Source organism: Carassius gibelio, chromosome A4, assembly GCF_023724105.1.
Source record: "Carassius gibelio isolate Cgi1373 ecotype wild population from Czech Republic chromosome A4, carGib1.2-hapl.c, whole genome shotgun sequence".
Classification (NCBI taxonomy): domain Eukaryota; kingdom Metazoa; phylum Chordata; class Actinopteri; order Cypriniformes; family Cyprinidae; genus Carassius; species Carassius gibelio.
In genome coordinates, this window is record NC_068374.1 from 36,170,809 (window position 1) to 36,177,419 (window position 6,611).

Here is a 6,611-nt window from a genome sequence, read left to right on the forward strand (position 1 = left end):
AGTTACTGACATGCAAACCTAGTAGAGGAAAAAACACTAAAAGTGCTTTTTCACATTTTTAACAATCACCTTTGGCATTTAATACAAGAAAGATCACTAAAGTCAACTGATCTCATTAACTTTGCCAATTTTACTAATAGTCCTCACCATTCTGTGTAAAACTTGACGTTATTCTAGAAATGAAACTACAAAAGATGTAAGACATGAGAAAATGGTTAAAGATGTCAATCTAGCACATCTACACAGAAAAACTAAGGACAAGTAGACCGTTCTTTATCAGAAAAGTCTGTAAATGTGCGCCAAAATATACACTTATTGTCAAGTGTCTACATGGTAAGAAAAACATATGTAAGATTGAGAATGTACTGACATTTTTTTATTTTGATTTTATGGACTTTTTCATCAAGAAAGCATTATTTTGAATTATGGACTCTCAGCGACTATGGTCTTCTCCAGATGTTCACTGATGGACTGCTGTGGATTATTGTGATGTTTTGATCAGACTCTCATTCTGACGGCACCCATTCACTCCAATGATGAGACACTGATGCAGTGCTACATTTCTCCAATCCTGATGAAGACACAAACTCATCCACATCTGGGATGGCTTGAAGGTGAGCACATTAAGCAAATATTTATTTTTGGGTGAACTATTTCTTTAAGTATACAACGGACATTGGCAAAGCAAGCTAAGTTTGCACATGTGTCCCTGCAGCACAGAAGCAGTCATAAGTAGCACAGGTATATTTGTAGCAATAGCCAAACATTTTGTTCCAAAACACTGCATGGTCGAAAAATATAGATTTTTCTATTATGCCAAAATTCTTAGTATATTAAGTAAAGATCATGTTCCATTGAAGATATTTGGTAAATTTCCTGCAGTAAATATATCAAAACTTAATTTTTAATATGCATTGCCAAGAACTTAATTTGAACAACTTTAAAGATGATTTTCTCAATATTTAGATTTTTTTGCATCCCTCAGATTAGTTGTATCTCAGACAAATATTGTCCTCCGAACAAACCACACATCAATGAAACAATGATTTATTTCGAAAAATTGATCCGTATATCTGGTTTTGTGGAGTGTTTATTAAATGAGATGATGTTAAGTTTTAGTTTCTTGGCTATGAATCCACGGTGTTTTCCAGAGCGAGTGTGTCAGACTGTGTTTCAATGCATCGTGTCGAATGACCGCGTGGAGGACGCATGGCTCGCTGTAACTCATCCCGGCTCCAGGGTATCATCCCGACTGTCCTTTCCACCACCCTGATGCCCCGCCGGGGTGAAACCAGGGTCACGCCTGATATTTTAAGATGGACAACTTGTATTTTTAGGCCCCAGAGTTCACATTTCAGGTTAGCTATAAAAAACAAACAAAAAGCCTAGTTGATGTAGGAGGACAGCTGGAGCGGACATACACAGAATCTCACGCGGTCCATCAAAATGACCACCTGCTCTCAGATTAGAGGTTATTTTTAGGTCCGGCAGGGCTCTCGTGTCTGCATGTGACAGCACTGAAGTGTAATTCAATCAGTGCACCATCTGTGTGAGTGATAAACCAGACAGGCTTGGGATTATTTGAATAGAAGATGATAAACCCGCTGCATACAGATGCATGAAACCCTTTGTGACTGGAGCAAAACTACAGTTTAAAACACAAAAGTGCTGTGGCAGTATATGCAGTGCTTCAATCTAGGGCCGAAACGATTCAGAAACAAAAATCAGAGACAAATAGTCCATTACTGTACAAGGAACACTGTGTTTCAACATGGACCATTATTACCACACACACACACACACTCCCCATACAGTAATGCATGAAAATACCACAGAGAGAAAGTTAGTAAATCACACCAAGAGTGCCAGTTTTCACCTCTATAAATAAAGCATGATTACAAATGTGATACTGGTTTTATGCAACAGTTCAATAAACAAGAAGTTAACATTAAGAGACTTAAAGGTGCTGTAGGGAACTTTTGTCAAAAAATATTTTGTACATATTTGTTAAACCCGTCATTATGTCCTGACAGTAGAATATGAGACAGATAATCTGTGAATAAATCAAGCTCCTCTGGCTCCTCCCAGTGTCCTATTGCCATTTGCAGAAACTCCATCGCTCCCGGTAAAAAACAACCAATCAGAGCTGCGCTCCGTAACTTTGTTTGTGTTCAAAATGTAGAAAAATGTATATAATAAGCGAGTACACCATGAATCCATTTTCCAAACCGTGTTTTTAGCTTGTCCTGAATCACTAGGGTGCACCTATAATAAGTGTTTATATTCGGACTATTTTAGATTGCTTCGGGGGTACCGCGGCGGAGTAATCCAGTACCTTTGTGATTCTTCATAGACATAAACAGAGAGAAGTAGTTCCGGCTACAATGTTCTTCCGCAAGACGCAAGCAGTTCTGTTTATTCACCGCTAGAGCGTCAAAAGTTACCGACCGCAGCTTTAAATATTAACAATTTATTATTAAATTGACTCTTTTTGCTCTATTTCACAATCAAAAATAAATCAAAGATGCATTTCGTTTAGACTGATATATTTGTTTGGTAATAGCCCACATTTCTTATTCTAATTCACTCAAAAAATGATGCACACCTTTAGAACCAAAATAAAGGGGGGTATGGGATATTTGAGAGACAGGGTCTGTTGTCTGAGACTCGTGGATGACGTACACCTGTATCTGTAAATGTTAGCTGAACTAGTTTTCTTATTATGTTACGTGTGAACTTTGACTTATTGATGCATTTTATTGGGCTACAAAGTGCATGAAATCATAAACGAAGCTGATGTGTTCCATTCATTTGACTGGATATCCTGTTTACCAGGGTTTTAACATGACTAAAACCATATTTAGATATTACACAACAACATTTCTTATTTTCTGTAAACTAAACCTGGAATAAATTAAACATGAACTAAAATGTTATTAAATTAAAGAAAAAATAAATGTATTATTATTTTAGCTATGGCAACATTTATCCTTTTTATTTACTTTAACTTCACATAATAAAATAACTGAAATGGAAATAAAATAAATGTTATCTGAAAAATCAAACTATATTTAAATTTAATTAAAATAAAATAAAACATTTAATAAAATTAAAAATATATATTTGTTAGTTTGTTTGCCATTTTAACATCATGTTAACAATGTACTAAATAAAAACTAAAAAAAAAAAACTATAAAAATGTAAAATAAATAAATAATTACCTAAATACTCAAAATTAAAACTAATAAAAATAAAAACAAAATATTAATTCAAACTATAAAAATATATTAGTGATATTAAAATAACACTGCTCACTCAAACATGAATCAGTTTAAGTCAAATGAGTTGTAAATGTAATTTCACGTTGACTTGAAAAGTGATGTCATAAGCATGTATATCGATTAATAATACAGTTTTATATTTTTTTCAAATGCACTTTACCAAACGAAAACAAACAAACAAGTCAAAACTTTATATGTTAAGTTGCTAGTGCTTTGAATATCTCCTTTATCTGATAAATGTAACTTCTTTACAAAAATGCAAACTTTTTCAATGCATGAAATAAAGTACTAAATGCATTCATCCAATGCATTCTGGAAGAATGCATCTGCAATTTAGATATTACTGATATATTTTAAAGAACAATGTTTGATATATTATTATCTGTCCATGTAAATTTTCCTGCATTGCATGTTGGCTATAATGCACATTTTATATGAATTAAGTTTTGCTTTATGCAAGGCATGTCAGTGTCAAAAGGCCACAGAACAATGCGTCTGAAATGAGAAGTGGTGCATTGAAGAGCTTTGTGCAACACGAGGACGATTGCATCATCAGAGGCTCGTCTCCTGCTCGGGGGGGCGCTCTGCCCTCAGGCTTGTAAACAGTAAATGTGAACAGGCTCTTGATGAATGTGAAGAGAGAGAGAGAGAGAGAGAGAGAGAATAAGATGCAAGCACCTTTCATCGTTTCAGTGTTTCCTGAGGCGAGCTTCAGGGGGAAGAAACAAGAACAGAGGGAAGAGAGAGAGAAAGAGAGAGAGAGAGGGGAGACTTGGGTAAATGCAGTTAAACTGGTGATGTTTTCGAAGGCTTTCATTCCAGTCCTGCTCAGAAAAACACAGCCTCGGGCGCGAGCCAAAATATTCATGCACACTTCATCCTGAAAGAAAGACTTCAAAGCTCTGGAGCAGAACGTGAGGAGTGAAGCGCTCGGCAAATACAATCACGTCCTGCGTGCTTCAGCGCTGTCACACCGATAAATAAACGACAATGTTACTTTGGGCTACTCTGTGGAATAAACAATTGCTAGAAGTTACATTTTTTAAAGCATTTAATATTCAGTTTAGAGTATCAGATGACAACAATATTTAAACACTAACTTTGCAACATCAATACTGTTATTGAACTGAACTGAATCAACATTGAACTGAATTGAGCTGAATACAGACAATATTGTATGGAAAACAATTTCCGGCATGAAAAAAAAAAAAAAAAGTCTTCATTCCTGTATATTTAGTAAACATAAAAACGTTATAAATGGAGATTAAATATTAAATAAATGCTATTATGTGTTGTAATGTGTACATTTTTAGTGAATGAGAAACACTAGTTAATCATTTTGAATAATTTTGTTAAATTATGAAAATATATTGAGCTAGTTTCCTAGCAATTTCTTCTAATGCACAAAATAATAAATCTTAGTTAAGGTAACATATGAAACAGTTAATGTTTTTTTTTTATTATTGACATTACTTGCTGCAGTTTTCTTAATGTTTGACCAATTAAAACATTTTAGATGAATGGACTATAAAACTAGTGCCAACTAAAAAAACTATTCAGATAATACTTTGAAGTCAGAAATAGACTGAACGTAACATTTCTGTGGAACTAGTTACTAAGTAACAATTAGTTGAAAAATCTTTACATTTTTTACAGTATGGTGGAAACAAAAAATAAATTAATTAATTAATTAAACATGAGATGTAAATTCAGAGAAAAGGTCAAAATCTTTATTCTGAGTTCCGAATTTATATCCGATTTTCCTAAAACTGTGATAAAATGTCTAAATTGTTAAGATTAAAAAAGCTGCATTTATACATACACTACTGCCTTCTGTAGAGCTGCTTTACAGCTTAAATTGAACTCTTAATTAAGAAGTTTTGCAACATTAACATTATTCCTTTCGTGTTCATCACTGTGAAGCTGCTTCGAAACTACCAGCATTGTATAAAGAGCAGATTTCGGTCATTACAGTCGTGACTCTGGGAAACGTTTCTGCGAGTCGCCACGAGAAAGTGACAGAAGCAACACCAAAACACACTGATTAGGCAGCTTTGGATCCCGTTGGGAAGAGAAAACAAGGTTTCTTCCTGATGATGACTATTCATGGATGCGTAATTATTGGATGGTGATATAATTTAAGGGGAGTTCAAAGGGTTTAATTGGTATTCTCGGATGCAGCTCGACATGATCAATGCCTGTCTCTTTTCAAAGGCTTTAATCAGATCCATTGCAGGAGGAGGCAGCGTGCGGAGCATCAATCCCAGGCCATCTGCAGCCCGTGTGCACCGTGCCAAGAGTCTCCTGTGGATGTGCCTGGCTGGCCGTCGCGGATGGCAGAGACACACAGGATCTGAAGAGAGCCGATGAGCAGGTGCGGATTAGTACTCGTCTCCTGCCTGGAAATGCAACACTAGGAGGCTTTTGTTGACCTCAAAGCGTTTCGCCCAGACGTATCCTTGATGCATCCTTTTGTGTATGCATGTATGTGTGCATGCACAGTACAAATGCATGCAGTGCAGTGGTGTTTACTTTAGTATATTATGCAAATGAAGTATACCAAGTATAAGTGTGTTGTTGCAGCGTTTGGTGCCAAAACCCAACCAACTGAAGCCGAACACTTACAAAATACTAGCAACATTACCTAATAACAACTAGGATTGTCAAAAAAAAACAAAAACAAATTTAAAAAAAAAATCCAAAAACGTTGCATTCGAATTTTAAGTGCGCGTCAAATTCAGTGACGAATGAAATGTGCTGATGATTAAAGTGTTGCATTATAATGTTTTTGTTCAGTTGAAGCCACTAGATGCAACGTGGTTGTGTTGGTTTGGTATTGCAGAAAAAGATCGAATTCATTAAAATCATAAAACGTATACATTTTCACAACAATTTATTAAAAGTTAAACAAAAATTACATGTTTAGGGCCCTATGAAATGTTTTATTTTTTTCTTCACCATATGTTTTATTGTTACCTAATTCTGTGTTTTAGCATGTCTAATTATTTAAATGCATTAAAACAACGGTGTACTTACTTTTTCTGGTTTTAAAATGAAGGCATAAAACATTCATTTAATTTATCGTTCAATTATTGAAAATTAAGCAAACTTTATTTTTGGTAAACGAAGGGGATCCACTATTAAAAATAAAACATGGAAGAAATGTTGCATTATTATTTCTTTAAAAAAAAATAGGTAACAATTGTAATTAGGGCCGGGACATTAACGTGTTAATTGAGATTAATTAATTACACAAAAAATAACGCGTTAACTAAGATTAATTAATTACAGAAAAAAATTCCCGCATTTTTTAAAACTTATTTTTGCACC